Source organism: Moschus berezovskii, chromosome 16, assembly GCF_049115385.1.
Source record: "Moschus berezovskii isolate FMDL1 chromosome 16, NW_MosBer_1.0, whole genome shotgun sequence".
NCBI lineage: Eukaryota > Metazoa > Chordata > Mammalia > Artiodactyla > Moschidae > Moschus > Moschus berezovskii.
The window spans coordinates 17,659,155-17,679,493 of record NC_142475.1 but is presented as its reverse complement, the minus strand read 5'-3'; the positions used below and the strand labels follow the sequence as shown (position 1 = coordinate 17,679,493).

Below are 20,339 nucleotides of genomic sequence, written 5' to 3'. Positions count from 1 at the left end.
AGAGAGAGGCGTGCCTCGGGGAACGTTCATCCGGGGGACGGCCACCCTCTGCAAAAGCAGAAATTAAACCGACGAAAACTGGTGTGGCCTTGGGGTAAAGTGTGTCTTACGCGGGGATCTTCCAGGATTGTCTCCTTCATGCTAAACCTTGAGAGACTTCTCCGTCTTCATCCAGCAAGTAATGCCACTGTTTTTAATTTCCAGTTTTTCTTATTTGAATTCCCCTCTATCGTTCCCTACCCCCTTTCATTAATAGGAGGAAGGAAAATAAGTTTAGGGTTCATTAAGCTCGCGACAAGGGCAGTAAATAAAAGGGAAAAGAATGGCTATATATGGGAGAAAGAAAGATCTTATTTTTTTTTGCCCCCCCCATTAGCTCTTGAAGAGAGAAATATACGAACGATGCTTTATTCTGGTTAATATTTACTATTCAAAATGTTGCTGAAAGTCCTGTTGGGTGGACGTTAGAAAGGACAGCGTTTAAATGCTGCTGCAATTTTCAAACCCAGGTGTTGGCTGCAAATGCTCGTGTTAAATGTTAGTAAACAGTGGAGGAATAAAGCAGTTCTTTCCTCTGATCGGTTGCCTTAAAATGTTCCTGATTTTTCCTTTCCATTCCTTTTTTTGGGGGGGGGAAGTGGTAAGTACATGACTGTTTTTGTTTATACATATGTATCTTTTATTTTAACTGAATTCCTTGACCCATTTTGTTGTGTGAAGTCTGATGGTATGCCCAAGTTTCATTTTCAGTTTTGCCATTAACCATCTTAATAAGCATCTTTCCACTTCGGTTTATAAGTCAAGCCATTTTTACCGTATTTGCCAGTTTATGCTTCCTTAACACCCAGCTGTCAGAACTGAATCAAAATGTAAATATTTCTATTTAGAAAATGGCGATGATCTTTTGTTAACACTTCTTTTCAGATGTTCGTTGCCTGCTACTTACAATTTCATAGTAAAGATTTAGAGTCTTGGGACTTAATAAACCAAATTATGCAATGGCAATAACAACCACAAAACCCCTTTTTGTTAGCTTTATTCCTCTTTTTATTATTGTATACAATGTAACTGAAATTTCCATTTCATATATCCTCAGGAACTGTTTTAATATCCTAACAAAGGGTGTTTTCTGAGGAAAAATTAGATCGGGCCAATTAATGTTAGTGGTGTGCTTAGTCGCTCAGTCGGATTGTGACCCCATGGACTGTAGCCCACCAGGCACCTCTGTCCATGGGGATTCTCCAGGCAAGAATAGGAGAGTGGGTTGGTAGTTTTTCAGTATCTGTGACTTCCAGGAGGATTCCAGTAAGGTTATATTTTAAAACTGTAACATTATCTTAGGAGTTGAAACACAACTCAATTTTTAGTCTTCAGATAATAGCTATTTGAAATATTGGTGTTTCCTTTCACCTGATCATTAGAGTTTATATAAAGAACAGCCCGTTTTACTGTCTTTAGACCAGTATTGGAATTTTTAAAATGTTTGTGGTATTTATAGAATTTTGGGTGCCTTTTTACTAGATTAAATGAAACAATGTTTTTTCCTACTTAATATGTGAAATATGCTAAGATAAGTGTCTATTTATAAAGCTACTTCAGCATTTTGGTGGAAAATAAATGCACATCACAAATTTGAAATAGAGGAAGTTGTGAGGTAATATTTTTGTAGTTGTTGATTAAGACACACGAGGTCGCCTCTCTAATGGAATCAGATTGAAAGGTATTATTTGCATGGGGTTGTTAGATGGATTTAAATATAGGTAATTTGAAACAAACTTAACATTTGAAAGAATCTCTTGTATATTATGGCAGGTTCTGATTTTAAAGCACTTAAATTTATCACAGAAATTCTTTGGTTTCTCATCATCCCTGCCCATCCCTACCCCACTTCTCCCCAGTTTGGAGGGCACTGAGGATTGAAGATGTAGTTTTCTGAATTTGCCAAGGAGGAGAAGGAACAAATATTTGTGATAACATGTAAAAGTCCTTAGTCAAGTGCTAGGCAGAAAGTAAGCTGGGGATAAATTTTGTCGCATTTATATCTGAATTCTTCTTCGTTTCTTCTCTACTCAGGTTATAAAGGAAATCTTAGAGAATTCTTATTTGTTTTTCTGATGTCTGACACGTGACAATTGATTGTCAAAAACTCAGGCTGGTTTCCTGCTTACTAAGCTTTATGATCTTGTATTATTTAAGGCCCATATAAAAATTAGGCCATTTTGGACTGAAGACCAAAACAGAAAGTTGCATTTCTAACTTTATATTTGATTGTATTTGCATTGTACATGGCAAACTAGCACTAGTAGTTTTAATGATGGTTTGAAAGGACTCATGATCATATATGAAGTACTTTAGCTTAAAGGTTTGGGTTTGGTCTTTCTTAGAAGCAAAATGTTCATCTTATTAGTTATGGAGATCAGCTAAGTTTTCCTTAGGTAATTTTTTTTTTCTCCAGTCCAGAGTAATTATTGTTTTTCTTTGGCCTTTTAGTTTTTAAGTTATGAGGTATCAGTTTGTATATGTAGCTTTGTATCACCTTGAAGCAGCTATATATAACCACACCTGCACAGCTAAAAGCCGAGGGATAGTATTCCTTTTCTGAACACATCTGTATTTCAGATGATGGTAGATTTCAACCAAAAATATCAGTGAAATCATTTTGGGTGTTTCAAACTTGGAAACTTTGTTTCTCAATAGCTATCATATGTCAGTAATACTTTCTGTATTAAATTAAGAAAAATTAACACTTTTTGATAAAGTAGTTTTTGCTTGCTCTTTGTAGCTGTCAATAAAACCTGAACAATTATTTTGTTTATTAGTAACATTTTCTTGAAAGTTATTAGCCTAGAAAGCATTATACATTTTTGTCCTATTGACGTTACCTAATATTTTGTTTTAAAAGTCATGTACTCAAGAAATGCTACTTGTTAAGTTTTTAAAATTTTCTATATGATGGTTTTTTATGTGAAAGTCTTAGTAGGACAGAACCAATAAAGAGTTGTTTAAGCCCTCAAATAAATTTGTGCGTCGAATTTTGACGCAAAATCCTCAGAAATCAGCCTGACTTGTTGAAGCTGAAAGAAAACTTTAAATCTTGGTCTTGGGTCCAAAAATCTGAACTCAGCCTCTTAAAATTATGTACACTTAACATTTTCAACCTCTGTCCTTCTCTGGAGACCCCTGAATGCTTACATAATAATGTAAGTAATATATCACAAAAATAGATGACCAGTACTATAAATGTGCTGATGATTCATATTTTTTGATTTCTAAGTCAGGTATTGGCATTTGCTCCCCAAATGGTGTTCTGTTATTCTTATGCATTACCATAAGTGAGATAATACATATGACATGTGTAGTGGAAGGTAAGAGATAATGTACACTCTGTGATGGCAGGGACCATTATCTTTGTTTATTCTTTTAAGTCTCAGCACTTAGCATAAGGCCTGACAGTGATAGATGTTGGATTCAGTATTTGCTAACTGAATAAAGTATGTATAATGTAATTATATCATACCTATAATAGGGCTATCTAATGGAAATATAATGTAAGTCATGAAGATTTTCTTCTAGTCACATTAAAAAAGTAAAAAGAAACAAGTGAAATTAATTTTCATAATATGTATTATTTAATCCAACATATAAAGATACCATTTCAGCATGTATTAATGAATGACTTTGCATTGTTTTATTCATACTGTCTTTGCTCCACTATGTGGTTACACTAGAAGCATAGCTCTAGGAATATTTTGTTTGAAATGTTTGTTCCTTTCCACAGAAATTCTTTGGTCTTTTTGATAGTTTTTTTCTAACATGTCTTTTGAATCCAAATACAGAAGCACATGTATCATTGAATTGGAATTACTGAGTTGAACTGAAAGTCAGAATACCTGACTTCTTTCTTTCGTACAACTTTCTCAAAGTGACCCTGCCTCACTTTCCCTGTTTATAAAATGAGGGAGAATATGCTATCATCTATTTCATTTTATTAGTATAAATTATGTCTTTGAAGGTTCCCTGGTAGCTAATTAGTAAAGAATCCTCCTGCCAATGAAAGAGATGTGAGTTCAATCCCTGGGTTGGGAAGATACCCTGGAGAAGCTACCCACTCCAAAATCCCATGGACAGAGGAGCATGGCGGGCTATAGGCCATGGGGTTGCAAAGAGCCTGACATGACTGAGCAGCTGAGCATGTGCGTTCATGCGCGCACTCACACACACAGACACACACACACACCCATGTCTTTGAAACATGTAACTACTCAGACAAGATTGTTACAAAAGAGATTTTTTTCATTACTAGTAACTTGTCATAGCAGATCTCAGTGTAAAAACAGAAGGACGAAGTACCCATGAGATTACTGTATGTGGAGGTCCTGGTGCCTCCCACACTGGAGTAAGTTACAGTGGATAAATCAATACAAAATGCTCTTATATTGAGTCAAGAGAGGTGACTAGGTCTACTCCAGAACAAAATATTAAACCTCTTATCTATTTAAATATTGCATGAACTAGTTTATCCTTCAGTTTTTGTTTATATGAATAACCAACACTTATATAGGCATCCTTAAAATCATGAAATAAAGTCCTTTGGAAGTAGAGGGTGGGGACTGATTACGTGCATATAAATGGGGAAAATAACTGTCATCACAGGATATGTATGGTATAGCACAATGACTCATTCTTTTATCTAAACTAGGGGTTGCAGTGGTTACCTGGTAAGCAATTATGCATAGCCAAATATAGCTAAATCAAATACATAGCCAAACCAAATAGGTATCTCCTGATAGCCATATGCTTTCATTAAAAATAATGATTTATTAAAATTATAGATGAACATCCCTTGACTTTTTGCATAAACATAACACACTTTACTGATAATTTCTGGAATCATGCAGTAGATTGTGTGGTAGCCCTCAAAAAGATGTGTTCACGTGCTAACCTCTCGAACCCATGAATGACACCTTATTTGAAAAAAGAGTCTTTGCAGATGTAATTAAGGATCTTGAGATGAGGAGATCATCCCAAGCTATCCAAGGGGTCCAAAATTCAATGACAAGTTGCTCTTAGAAGGAAAAAGCAGAGGGAAATTACAGACAGACAAAAGAGAGGGAGATAAACAGAAGAGGTGGAGATAGTTTGACCGTGGAGGGAGAAATTGGAGTGATGTGGCCCCAAGCCAAGGGATGCTTGTGATCACCAGAAGCTGTAAGAGGTGAAGAACAAATTCTCCTGTGCCACCCCAAAAGGGATTATAACCCTGTTGGATTTGAGGCTTTTAGCCTCCAGAACTGTGAGAACATAAATTTCTGTTGTCTTATGTCACTCACTTTGTGGTAATTTGTCATAGGAAACTAATATAGAGTCAAAAATAAAAAGATCTCTGCTTATCTTTATTTTGTATCGTTTACTGTGACTATCAGAGATTAGACAGCCCTTCCTTTGGAGTGCTAATCCATTCTTAGAAATATCAGAGGAAGTGTCTGAATACCCTCAAGTCTGAACAGGCCTAAGAAATAGTTTATATTCTGTAAGATACATTGTTGTTGTCTCTCATGTCATTCTTCACTCCTCCTGCCAGTTTGCCCCTGTTTGCTCTTGACTTTTTAAGATATAGTTTATATTTAGGGGAAGGGTGAAAACATAATACTGATGGGACAGACCAACAGGTTTTGTCTTATGAAGGTGTGATTCCTTCTACCTTCCCCGTCTCCTTTACTGGATCCTGCTGTAAACCCTGTAGCTTAAGGATGGAGTGCCACAGGGCTCAGTCCTTACACTTCTTTATTTACTCCTTCGGCGAGTTCATCCATACTTGTGATTTTACACACCATCCAGGTAACAACTTTTCTCAAAATTTTCTCTCTAGGCCAAGCTTTTTCCTGAATTCCATGCTTTTCATTTGGGTATTTGGATGCACATTCTCACCTAAGATTTAAAGGGAACCCCTGCTTTTAGCTTCTCCCTAAAACTTATTCTTTTCATAGCCTTTTCCATTTCAGTGGACAGCAGTTTCAGCCTTCTGGTTAATCAGGCCAAAATCCTGTTGGAATCCATATCAGTTCTGTCAGTTCTACTTTTAAGACATGTCTTTTTGCCCATCATCATCTCTCTCCTAGGGTATTGCAGCCACCTTTAAACTGTCCTCCATGTTACTGTCTTTAACTCTTTCTTGTTCTATTCTTTCTGCTTTACTGACTATGCCAAAGCCTTTGACTGTGTGGATCACCATAAACTGTGGAAAATTCTGAAAGAGATGGGAATAGCAGACCACCTGAGAAATCTGTATGCAGGTCAGGAAGCAACAGTTAGAACTGGACATGGAACAACAGACTGGTTCCAAATAGGAAAAGGAGTACGTCAAGGCTGTATATTGTCACCGTGCTTATTTAACTTATATGCAAAGTACATCATGAGAAACGCTGGGCTGGATGAAGCACAAGCTGGAATCAAGATTGCTGGGAAAAATAGCAATAACCTCAGATATACAGATGACACCACCCTTATGGCAGAAAGTGAAGAGGAACTCAAAGGCCTGTTGATGAAAGTGAAAGAGGAGAGTGAAAAAGTTGGCTTAAAGCTCAACATTCAGAAAACAAAGATCATGGCATCCAGTCCCATCACTTCATGGCAAATAGATGGAGAAACAGTGGAAACAGTGGCAGACTTTATTTTGAGGGGCTCCAAAATCACTGCAGATGGTGACTGCAGCCATGAAATTAAAAGATGCTTGCTCCTCGAAAGAAAAGTTATGACCAACCTAGTTCAGTTCAGTCACTCAGTCGTGTCCAACTCTTTGCGACCCCATGAATCGCAGCACGCGAGGCCTCCCTGCCCATCACCAACTCCCGGAGTTCACTCAAACTCATGTGCATCAAGTCAGTAATGCCATCCAGCCATTTCATCCTCTGTCGTCCCCTTCTCCTCCTGCCCCCAATCCCTCCCAGCATCAGGGTCTTTTCCAATGAGTCAACTCTTCACATAAAGTGGCCAAAGTGTTGAACTTTCAACCTCAGCGTCAGTCCTTCCAGTGAACACCTAGGACTGGTTTCTTTTAGGGTGGACTGGTTGGATCTCCTTGCAGACCAACCTAGACAGCACATTAAAAAGCAGAGACATTACTTTGCCAACAAAGGTCCATCTAGTCAAGGCTATGGTTTCCCAGTAGTCATGTATGGATGTGAGAGTTGGACTATAAAGAAAGCTGAGGGCAGAAGAATTGATGCTTTTGAACTGTGGTGTTAGAGAAGACTCTTGAAAGTCCCTTGGACTGCAAGGAGATCCAACCAGTCTATCCTAAAGGAGATCAGTCCTGGATGTTCATTGGGAGGACTGATGTTGAAGCTGAAACTCCAATACTTTGGCCATCTGATGCAAAGAGCTGACTCATTTGAAAAGACCCTGATGCTGGAAAAGATTGAAGGCATGTGGAGAAGGGAACGACAGAGTATGAGAGGGCTGGATGGCATCACTGACTCGATGGACATGTGCTTGAGTGAACTCCGGGAGTTGGTGATGGACAGGGAGGCCTGGCGGCTGTGATTCATGGGGTCGCAAAGAGTCAGACACGACTGAGAGACTGAACTGAACTGAAACAAGATAATTTAGAATCTGGATATGAGTAATTTAAAAGGATAATTCTAGTGTTAAGAATAGAAGTCAGTTCAGTTCAGTCACTCAGTCGTGTCCGGCTCTTTGCGACCCCATGAATCGCAGCACACCAGGCCTCCCTGTCCATCACCAACTCCCGGAGTTCACTCAAACTCATGTCCATCGAGTTGATGATGCCATCCAGCCATCTCATCCTCTGTCGTCCCCTTCTGCCCCCAATCCCTCCCAGCATGAGAGTCTTTTCCAGTGAGTCAACTCTTCGCATGAGGTGGCCAAAGTATTGGAGTTTCAGCTTTAGCATCAGTCCTTCCAATGAACACCCAGGACTGATCTCCTTTAGGATGGACTGGTTGGATCTTGTTTAGAAGCCCCTTAAGCCTCCTAAGTTTTCCCATCTCGCTTAGAAATAAAAGTCAGAGTTCTTACAGTGGTCTGTGAAGCCCTACGCAAGCTGGGCTGATAACATTCTGACCTGTCTCATATGTTCCTTGCTCATTTCCCTTAGACCTCATTCTGGCCTCTGGGCTATTCCTTGAACAGATCAGGCACATTTAACCTTAAGGCCTTTGCAGTGGCTGTTGCCTTTCCCTTGGATGCTCTTTTCCTAGATTTCCTCATGGCTAACTCCCCTCAAGTCTTTGTTTAAGTGTTATCTTCTCAGTTAGTTCTGATCACCCTTAAAAAAATTGTCATGTGGCACTTCCCAGGAGGCCCAGTGGTTAAGAATCTGCCTGCCAGTGCAGGGGACACAGGTTTGATCTCTGCTTCAGGAAAATCCTGTGTGCCTCAGGGCTAACCGGTGTGCCACAGCTCCTGAGCCCGCACATCACAACTAGGGAAGCCTCTGCAATGAGAAGCCTGTGCACTGCAGTTAGAGAGTGGCTCCTGCTTACTGCAACTAGAGAAAGGCCAGAGGCAGCAACGGAATTTCAGCACAGCCAAAAGTAAAAAATTGTTTTAAATTGTGATCAGCAATTCTTACATACACTCTCGATCACCTTTACTCTGCTTAACTTTTCCCCCACACTTCTAGCAAAAATGACAGTAAAATATGTAGGTGACATGTTTAGAAAATTTTAAACTTCTGTATAAAAGTATGAAATAATTTTTAGTAGTTTATCTGTAATTACTGATCTAGAATGATTTGTGGACATAAGATAGGAGTTGGGCCTCAAAGAATAACAGGAGTTTAAGCAGAGCAGTGCGGTATGGGTGTGTGTGTGTGCTCAGTTGTGTCTAATTCTTTGCTGACCCCATGGACTGTAGACTGCCAAGCTCCTCTGCCCATGGAATTTTCCAGGCAAGAAAATCCCTTGGGTTGCCATTTCCTACCCGAGGGGATCTTCCTGACCCAGAAATTGAACCTGCGTCTCTTGCATCAGCAGGGGGCAGGAGGCTTCTTTACCACTGTGCTGCCTAAGAAGCAGAGCAAAGAAGGCAGAAGAAAGTATTCAGGCAGAGACAAAGACATAGGAAGTGTCATGAAGGTGAAACTATGTTTTATTAATATATTTAACAAGTAGACCAGTTAGCTGGAGTGTGTTTTTATGTCAGAGAATGGTAAGAGACTAACGTGAGCTTGTGGAAGACTTTGAATTCCAAGCAAAGTTTAAAATTCATTTATCTGTGGGAAGCAAACGGATGTTTGTAAGCAGAACTTAACAAAAGGCCAACGTGATCAGTCAGAAACCAGGTGATTAATGAAGGTCTTGTCAAGGAAGTAAAATAGTAGAAAGAGGACTAAGAGTTTGTTCTGGCACATTAGCTGTATGGATAAATCAAGTAATCGCTAGACCAGCACTGTGTCATAGAACTTTCTGCAATGACAGAAGTATTCTAGACCTGCACTGTCCAATATGGTAGCCAGTGGCCATATATAGCTATGTGTGCATGCTAAGTCGCTTCAGTCATGTCCGACTCTCTGCGACCCTGTGGACTGCAGCTGGCCCGGCTCCTCTGTCCATGGAATTCTCCAGGAAGGAATACTGGAGTGGGTTGCCATGCGCTCCTCCTGGGGATCTTTCCAACCCAGGGACTGAACCTGCATCTCTTATGTCTCTGGTAGGCGAGCTCTTTACCACTAGCACAACCTCAGAAGGGCATATATGGCTACAGAGCATTTGAAATGTGACTAGTGCAACTGAAGAACTGGAGTTTAATATTTTTTTTTAATTAATTTAAACTTAAATAGCCTCATATGGCTAGTGATGATGTATTCAACTGAGTAACTCTAGACTACAGTTTTCTCACTTACAAAGTTTAATGTTAGATTGGAACATTAGTGTCACTAGAAGTATAGGTTCCACAATCAAATGAAGTTGTTCTGAGGAACTCACATGGGTATCTAGCAGATTCACCTGTGTATGACTAGTATTTGTGGAATAGTTCCAGTTTGTAGCCTTTTCATTTTTTGAATCTCCACGACTTATTTGAGATTCCCTCTGTCTCTTGATTGCTGATTTTTAAATTGTTGGTGTTTCCTGTAGCTAAACATTTATAGTTAAAATATCTAATATGTTTAATTAAATACTATATTGTATAATTATAGTTAAACCCATTTTGTTTCTTTTGAATTCTTAATGAGAAAGCCATAACAATGATAAACCTTCATGATTATTTACCTGTTGTGTAATTCTTATCTAGATTCTCCTGCTTTCTTTTGAAAATACTCCCTTAGTTGTTTTCTTCTGTAAAATTAATAAATATTTCATTTGTATTTCAGTTCTGATTTTATTTTGGGGGGGACATATTTAGAGGGAAGCTCTATAAATGCTGTGTATCTGGAGCAAAATAGAACATTTTACTTATTATACCTCTTGTTTCCCAAGATATACTGTTGCTTCTGAGAATTACTTTATAATTTGAAGAAAGTTTTAAGGAAAGTTTTTAGGACTTTGCCCCATAGCTCTTCTAGTCTGTGCTCTACCTTATCATGTACATATGTTGTAAAATTAAATACACACACACACACACGTAATGATTTACCCTAACCAGAGGTCTCCGCTTTTCCCACTCCTCATGTTCTTTAGGAGAAAGAGACAAATGAATTTCCAAAATTGGAGAGGCAGGATACTGCTGTTATCAATACTTTTTGAAGTAACTTACACAAAAATTAGTTATGACAAAATTAGCCCAAATACTTAATATTTGTAATTGTCCAAATAGTAGAATTATTCAGATGCATGATAAAACTGGTAAAATTCAGTTTGCAGTTCATTCCACTGGATTTACTAAGACCAAAGAGTATACCAACACTTTAGAGACTGTGGAGATACTTCTAAAAGAACAGAAACAAAAATTATCTCAGAAACTATTAATTGTCCACTTTTAACCCTAGAGTCGAAGAAGGCAATGGCAAGCCACTCCAGTAGTATTGCCTAGAAAATCCCATGGATGGAGGAGCCTGGTAGGCTGCAGTCCGTGGGGTCGCTAAGGGTCGGACACGACTGAGCGACTTTACTTTCACTTTTCACTTTCACACATTGGAGAAGGAAATGGCAACCCACTCCAGTGTTCTTGCCTGGAGAATCCCAGGGATGGGGGAGCCTGGTGGGCTTCCATCTCTGGGGTCACACAGAGTCGGACACGACTGAAGTGACTAAGCAGCAGCAGCAGCAACCCTAGAGTATTTATGTATTGGGCTTTCCAGGTGGCTCATTGGTAAATAATTCACCTGCCAATGCAGGAGATGCGGGTTCAATCCCTGGTTTGGGAAGATCCCCTGGAGAAGGAAATGACAACCCACTCCAGTATTCTTGCCTGGGAAATTGCGAGGCTCAGCGGGCTACAGTCCATAGGGTTGCAAAGAGTTGGGGACGACTACGCACGCATGATGTGTGTTACAGCTGTATATGTATTTGTGTGTTAGAATCACAGTCTTTTAGGACTAAGAGACCTTAGACATTACTTCATCCAATCACTTTAGCTTTCAAGTAGGGAAGTTGAAATTCAAAAGTATGCAAACGACTAATATCTCAAACTATGTTAATATCTCCCTTCTGTTGATGTATAGCAGTGAGTATTTTAACCAGTCAAAAAGATTTTTTTTTTTTTTGACAGCTCGCTCTTTTTTTTAACCTGTTTTAAAAACTTTTTTTCATGTCTCTGGGCACTCCATCACACACATCATTTTGCACTATACTTTTCCATCCTTTTCCTTTTTGCTGTGTTGTTTGCCCTTCTAAATAGTTCCTGGAAGGAGCTAGTCAAAATGTTTTAAGTATTTTTTCTTATTGGAAAATGGAATGACTAATGCCTTTTCTTTCTGCAGTAGTTTAAACTGTCTTTTGGGGGAGGTTTTGTGGCATATGGGAATAGTTTATTCTGAACTTTTAGTTTATGTTTCTAGGAGATCCTAGACATTATCTAGAGGGATAGAGCTCAAGGTAGTATATTTGAATCTTGATAAGCATTCACTTTCCAAAAAACTTGCTGGAAACAGTGTGCCTATGTTAATGATCTGTTGAGCTTCCTCCACCTCCCCTATGTATAAAAGTTGTTAAGTTGAATTTACTTATTCCATTTTTAATGTTAGACCACTTATTGTAAGTTTACAACTATATAAACATAAGGGTGAAAACGATATTCATCTTGGAGAAATTTATGTTCTATAATGATGTATTCCAAACTTGCAAGTGGCTAAGTATTCTGATTACATTAGACAAGCCATTTCAGAGCCAACAGTTTGTTTCATTTTATTTCTAACCTTAAGCATGATAATCTTTTTTTAAAAGTTTTATCCAGTAGGTGGCTTAGTTACATTTGTGTCATCTTCTCAAATATTTATAATGGCTAATATTTGTCAGGTGATTAATATGTCATACTAGTGCTAGATTCTTTATATATTTTATTTAATCCTAGTAATCTGTGGACTGTAGGTTATTTGTTATTCCTATTTTACAGTGTAGTAAACTGTCTTAGTAATTTAACGCAATGTGACACAGCTAGTGTCAGAATCTGAACTTGAACCCAAACTTTGTGACTCCGAAGTCCCATGCTTTACTCTCTGAATAAAAATAAGCTATTATTACCTTATATTTGTTTTCAGAATTTTCCTTCCAAGCTACTCTTAAGTTATTCCCTCATTTTATCTCATCTTGGGTAAGGTAGTTGTGTCTGAAACAAAAAAAAACCCCAAAACTTATGGCGGAACTCTATAAAAGTTAATTTTTCACTCACACAAAGAACCATGTGGGTGACTCAGGTGTCCCAGTTCCTTCCATCTTGTGACTCAGCTGTCCTGAAAGACCTGCTTGGAGTCAACCACTGAAATTACTACATTCAGCCAGCTTGTGAGGAAAGGGAGAGAGCTCAAAGTATGATTGAAAGGATGATTTAGGGACTAGTTCTGGAAGTGGCATGCATCATCATCATCCTCACATGGCATTGGCCAGAACTGGACACATGACTGTGTCTCGCTGCAAATGGAAGGAAAATGAAACAGGCTAACACTATCTCTACTTAAACACTATCTCTATTTAAAATGGAACAGCACAAAGAAGTAAAATGTTTGATGGCCAGTGAGAAACAGTCAGCAGTGGTGCTAGAAAGACAACCTAAAAGCCTTTTAATTACTGGAATCTGTCCTCAGAAATACGAGCATATTATATACAGATCTAAGAAATCTGGGTTCTTGGGATAGAGATAGTGTTATTGACTTACCTTATGAGGATTGATGAACTTAAAATTTTCAGTGGTAACTGCCATTTTAAGTGAAGATGACATAATAGCTCTGTAATATCTTTATACACAGCTTTCCTTTGAATGTACAACAATTTGTCTTTATTTGTTAGATTTTGTTTTTTAAATGTGTGATGGGTTACTCTAGGCCACCTACATACTTTATTCTTGCATTGTGAATCTGAGACATTTGTTTTACAGATGAAGGTGGTTTATTTTTTTTAAACTTTTCCCCAAACTTAAGTCTTTGGAACTGCAACTTATCTTAAAGGAATAGAATTGTGTTCTAACTGAGCTAATAATTAGAATAGATATGAATATAGTACTAATAATGTAAATTAGTGAGAGCAGACCCAATTTACAGAATCTGATGTTAACTTTTACTGGTGAATTAAACTCCACCATCTCAGCAGTAGTGGTTAATCTTTTGTTATACTTTAGACTCCTTGGAGAATCTGTTGAAATCTATGAATTCTATCTTTGGAATATACCTATATTTATAAAATTTACTATACAATTTTAGAAATTTCATGGATTTCTATGAAGCCTATCCATGGATAAGCTGTGTTTTTAAGCATTTTTATCCTTCACCAAAAATTTATTATTGTGCCTATTATATTTTTACTTTAACTGACTGTATAAGGAGATATTTAATAAGTCAGAGTTTTTATAAGAGAGTTTGTCTAATATTATTTGGACAGCAAAAATGATACCCAGAGAGCTGAATTTCCAGCTATCTTGGGGAATAGATTTATTAGAGGAAAATATAACATTTGACATTTAACATTTCACATGCATAACATATAACATTTAACATTTCACATTTGACACCAGCAAGATGAATGACATAACTTAAGATAACTTTAAACATTTAAATAACCTTTTTGAGCAATATGAAACTTCATTATAATGAACTTTAGTGATGTATCACTGTACAGAGAAATCCATATGGAAAAACCAAAGAATTTAATGAACTTGTTCAGATGTACAAAAACTGTATTTACTTGGGGCCACAATTAGCTTGTATGCAGATACATCATTTCTAGTACATCACTTCCAGTTGTGGTCTGATCAAAGGATGGCTTATGATGATTAATTCTGTTTTTTATAGTTAGCTACTACATTAAATTGTACCTAGGCACAGTTAAATTTGATATGTTATTGTTTGCAACTCTGTATAGGAAATGCTATGGAAGATAAATATTTCCTTTTTCCATTGCCTTAGGAACTTTTTAACTCTAGAGGAAGAGCAGGGCCAAAAAATCTAGTTAAGTATAGAGGATATCCCCTACTGTTTATTCACCAATATTGGCTTCTGAAGTCATGCTCAGTTAGCTAAGTTAATTTTCTCTGTATTAGATAATTTGGTCAGATAACTAATGACCCCTCTTTGTACAGCTTAAATTGTCTACTATTTATGATGCTAAAATACTACTGTCATTGTGAAAAATAGAATGCTGTCAAAAGCACATATGTAGTCTTTTAGAAAGAAAATTTTAAATAGATATTGATAAATATTTAGATTTGGGGACTAAAATGTTTAGATTATGGGACTATTATATATGCTCATATAAAATCAAGTCTTTTCTTTCAAAATTATGCTTATGAAAAAAGGGAATCACTTTATTATAATTTATATCCTTGAAAAGTCTAGTATTACTGTTTGGGGAAGACAGTCCGAAATGTCTTTGTTCAGTGCTTGGTTTGGATGCACTAGAATGAGAGTTCCACAGAACAGGGGCCTTGTCTCTCTCGTTCACTGTTCTGTGTCTACCACCAGGAAGAGTATTTGGCATGTGATAAACACTGAACATACTTGTTGAAAGAATAAGTGAATTAATGCTGATAAAGAACAATGAATTGTATACTTAAGCCAAAATTTCCTAAAATGGTATCATATACAGATTCAAGAATATTTATCTTAGATCTTTAGGTAAAGGTATCCTTCGGAAAACTGCCAAATGCTTCCCCTGCATCAAATATATACAACTTTCCTCTTGAGGAAAAGATCATGCAACACAGGACAGCTGAAAATCAAGCAGAAAACTAGTCTTACTGGCTCAAGGTGTGAAGGGATGGAGTTTGGGAGTGCCAGAATGGCTGGAAATTGAGTGGATAAATGGAGGGAGTTATAGTCGGATAGCCCTAAAATCTATGAAAAACTCACCTAAAATATGCTAGTGACCCCTGAACTATGCAGAGAGAGTCCATGGAGCTCAGTGGAAAATAATAACAGACTGGAAAAACTGGGTAAAGATTTCAGTTGGTACTCGGGTCAGGAGAGACAATTTGGTGTTTGATTCCCACCAAATTGACGGAGCTTGGTAAAACATTTGTGCTCAGAGACACATTTTAAAACATAAAACCAAGCCTCCACAAGTTTGAGTTTATGAGCCAGAGATTTAACTGCCAGGTATACAGAAAATTTTCACTGTTAGGAGAAGATATCTCTACTGCATAATGTCCACAATACCCAGTTTATAATAGACAACTACTAGACATGTGAAGAATTGGGAAAATGTGGTATAATGTCATGACCATTGACCCCAGAATGATAGCGGGCCCTAAAATTAGCAGAATTAACAGAACTTGAAAGCAACTGTAATATATTCAGTGACCTAAAGGGAGATGCGTGATCATGATGACTAAATATAGGTGGGCAATTTCAACAGAGAAATAGGAACTATAGCAGAATAGACAATCTAGAACTGAAAAATAAAACTGAAGTAAAAATTTTACTGAATAGGTTTAACAACAGACTGGAGAAGGCAAGAGAAAAAAGTTGATGAACTAGAAGGTAGATCAGTAAAAATTTGCATATACAGAGAATGGATAAAAATACAAAAAATGAACAGAGCCTTGGCAGAAAGAGAGAGAAGAGAGAGACACAGACAGTAGAGTAAAAAAAAATATATAAAGAAATAATTGCCAAAAAATTAAATCAACTTGAAATTGAAGAAGTTCAATGAACCCCAACTATGGTAAATATAGAGAAAATAACATCTAGGTATATTTTGATCAAATCTGCTGAACATCATAGATGGAAAGAAAATGTTAATACAGCCAAAGGAGAAAAAACACGCATTACTATAGAGGAATTAAAATATCAGTGAATGATGACTTAATCAGAAATGATTGACGATCAGAAGAAAATGGAATGACCTGTTTTAAGTTCTGAAAGGAGAAAGTTATCAACCTGGAATCCTATATTCAGAAAAGAATACTCATGAAAATGAAGGTGAAATAGGACATTTTTCAAATAAACAGAACTTGAGAGAATTCATTGTTAGGAAATCTGCAACACGAAATGTTTAAGGAAGTTCTTCAGGCTGGAGGGAAATAATATCAAGACATCAGATGAAACTTGGAGCAACAAGAAGGAAAAGAAAGTGCCACAAATGGTAAATGTGTCAATAAATGGATTTTATCCCCAGAAAATGTTTTGTAAGCATATAAAGTAATGAAAGAATTTACAGAAGAACTGGTAGATGTGATTAAATAAACATTTTAAACCTCGTTACTTCAAAAATCACAAAATTAAAGGGCAAATAGTAAGAGGAAGTAAATATGAACGTTTTAAAATTGAAGAGGACCATTAATATTCCAGTGTAAAAAATGGGCAAAAACATATGAACAGATAAATCATTGAAAAAATAAAGAGGGCTGTAAGTGTGAACAAATGTTTGATTTGTTTAGTAATCAAAGAAATAGAAATGAAAGTAGCTTACTTTTTTTTTCTTCATGACTTAGAAAAAGCTATCGAAATAATATAGACTGTTGATTAGAATCCAGAGAAATAAGCACCTTTCCAATTGGTGGGAGCAAAAATTGGAACAAAACAGTTTGGTTGTTTATTTCAAGAACGTATTTTGGAGTCGCTACTGCCTAGATAGCAGCAAGTATTTTGGAAGTCCCTACCACCTAGATAGCAGAAAAATTGGAGCAAAACAGTTTGGTTGTTTACTTCCAGAGCATATTTTGGAAGTCCCTACCACCTAGATAGCAAGAAATTTATATACTAAGTAGTAGCTTATCAAATTAGGTCAGAGGTAGGTAGAAAGGAGATAATTATTCAGTAACTGGTGTTGAGAAAACTGGCTAGCCATTTAGGAAAAAATCAAACTTTGATCTCTACTTAGTTCTAACATGAAAATAAATTGAAATGGATAAACAGTGTAAGCAATAAACAAAATATAGAAGTACCAGAAAGAAATAGAAATGAATTTTAAAAATGTGGTCTTGGAGTGAGCAGAATTGTTCCAAGAATATAGAATCCAAAAGTCATAAAGAGAAAAATATGTGAATTTGAACACACGCACACACGAAAGTTTTCATTTCTACATTGGAAAATTGCCATGCAGGTTTGTTGGGTTTTTTTTTAATGTATTTGAGACATAATAGTAGAGTTCCTTTATATAAAAAAACCTTATACCAGCAGCAGAATATGAACATCTGGTTAGTTCACAGAAAGCAAAATGTGACTTAAAAACATGTGAGAACCATGTTTAATACCAGATATATATTCATTAAAATTTTTTCTTTTATTCATCATCTTCTCTCAACCTCTCAACATAAGTGTTTATTGCTTAAGAAGTTTAATGGCCTGTTATGCTTTTGTAATATAAAATAGTTTTTTAATAGAATCTAAAATAGAAAGTCTTACTTCTTTATCTCCTTTCTTGACTCTCACTTGAATATGAAATAGCTTGGGCTTCAGTAGTGACCAGAATTAATGATCAACATTTTTGATGTGTCGGTACAAAGTTATCAGCATTTATACTACATCTTTGGTCCACAAGGCTTTAGCATACGTGGTAGAAATACCAGTTGTGGGCCATTCCTATTTCTCGTTGTTGTTCCGTTGCCAAATCGTGCCTGACTCTTTGCAACCCCATGGACTGCAGCACGCCTAGCTCCCCTGTCCTCCAGTTTCCTGGAGTTTGCTCAAATGCATGTTCATTGAGTCAGTGATGCTGTCTAACCATCTCATCCTCTGTTGCCCCCTTCTCCTTTTGCCTTCAGTCTTTCCCTGCATTAGGATCTTTTGCAGTGAGTTGGCTCTTCGCATCAGGTGGCCAAAGTATTGGAGCTTCAGCATCAGTCCTTCCAATGAATATTCAGGGTTGATTTCCTTTAGGATTGACTGGTTTGATCTTGTTGTCCAAGGGACTTTCCAGGGTCTTCTTCAGCACCATAATTCAAAAGCATCAATTCTTTGGCTCTCAGTTTTCTTTATCGTCTGACTCTCACATCCATAGATGACTGCTGCAAAAACTATAGCTTTGACTATACAGACCTTTGTTGGTAAAATAATGTCTCTCCTTTTTATATGCTGTCTAGGTTTGTCATAACTTTTCTTTCAGGGAGCAGGCATCTTTTAATTTCATGGCTGCAGTCACCATCTGCAGTGATTTTGGAGCCCAAGTAAATAAAATCTGTCACTGTTTCCATTGTTTCCCCATCTATTTGCCATGAAGTGATGGGACAAGATGCCATGATCTTAGTTTTTTGAATGTTGAGTTTTTCAATAACTTACTGAAAGTTATTGATAAATAAGTTAGCTATCAATAACTCTGACTGTATTATTTTTTAAAAGCTAATCCTGCAACTATTAATCTGGTATTTGTCTTGTTCCAGATCTTAGAGGAAATGTTTTCAGTTTTTCATTGTTGAAAATGTTTGTTTGTGTTTGTCATATATGGCCTTTATTTGAGGTAGGTTCCTTCTGTGACCATTTTCTGAAGAGTTTTTATCAGAAATGGTTGCTGAACTTTGTTGAACACTTTTTCTGCATCTATTATCATATTTTTATCTTTCAGTTTGTTAATATGTTACATCACATTGATTGATTTGTATATGTTGAATCCTTGCATCCCTGGAATAAGCCTCACTTGGTCATGGTGTATGATCCTTTTAATGTGTTGTTGGGTTCTGTTGGCAAGAATTTTTGTTGAGGATTTTTGTATCTGTGTTCATCAGTGATATTGGCCTGTACTTTTCTTGTTTTGTGTCATCTTTGTCTGGTTTTGCTATCAGGGTGATGGTGGCCTCGTAGAATGGGTTTGGAAGTGTTTCTTCATGAGGTTTTCTTTTGTCTTTTTTTTTTTTTAATGGAACTTTTATTTTTAGTACCTAAAGTAATGAAAAACAAGTAGCCTTGTTTTGGAGACCGAGCATACAGAATTCTGTTTTTAAGTGCAAGAATTTAGCAGACTCTTTAGTATTAGTGGTTCTTGATCAGTGTGTGCAACTAAATTACTGAGAACATTTGCAAAATATACAAGTTCTGGACCACATTCTCAATTTGATTGGCTAATTCTAGAGTGGAATATGTTTTTTTGTTGTTGTTTGTGGGGTTCAATTAGGTTTCTTTTTTTAACCTGTGAGCAATAGATGCTCATGATACAATTGTAAGTTATGCAGAAGGCAGAAAGTGAATACTAAAGATTATTCTCCCCAACATAGCTATTATTAATGGTTTAATATTTTTCCAGAAATTCTGTAGGTACTTGTAAGCCTCTGTGGGTGCATTTTTTTCCCCACAAACAGTTTCATACTAATCATACTACTGTTTTGCAGTTATTATTGCTCATTCAGTGTTATATAGAGAGATCTATTCCTTATCATTACCTGTAAATTGTGGTTGATTATTTTTACCAGTTCCCTGTTGGACACTTATTTCCAGGTTTTGTATGGGGCTTGTTTGCCTTGTTTTATTTCCTCTGTCAACTATGCTGCAGTGAGTTTCCTTGCACACTTTCTTTGCACACTTGTGTCCTTATAAGTTCTGAAGGATAGATTTTACACGTAGGATTGCTGGTCAAAGAACAGTTCCATTTCGAGTTCAGTTCAGTCGCTCAGCCGTGTCCGACTCTTTGCGACCCCATGAGCTGAAGCACGCCAGGCCTTCCTGTCCATCACCAACTCCTGGAGCCTACCCAAACCCATGTCCATTGAGTCGGTGATGCCATCCAACCATCTCATCCTCCATTGTCCCCTTTTCCTCCTGCCCTCAATCTTTCCCAGCATCAGGGTCTTTTCCAATGAGT

General features: G+C 37.1%; 1 protein-coding gene across 2 annotated transcripts in view; it reads left to right on the top strand.

Annotated features, from left to right (window-relative positions):
• RNF19A (ring finger protein 19A, RBR E3 ubiquitin protein ligase) overlaps positions 1–20,339 on the top strand; it is a 56,892-nt gene that overhangs the window by 729 nt on the left and 35,824 nt on the right. Inside the window, exon 1 of one of the 2 annotated variants that reach the window (XM_055431751.2) lies at positions 38–178. The exons of the other annotated variant lie outside the window; for it this stretch is intronic. The gene's annotated coding sequence lies outside the window, so the exon portion shown is untranslated. Of the gene's footprint in view, positions 1–37; positions 179–20,339 lie in introns of those variants that run through there. 2 annotated transcript variants of the gene reach the window in all.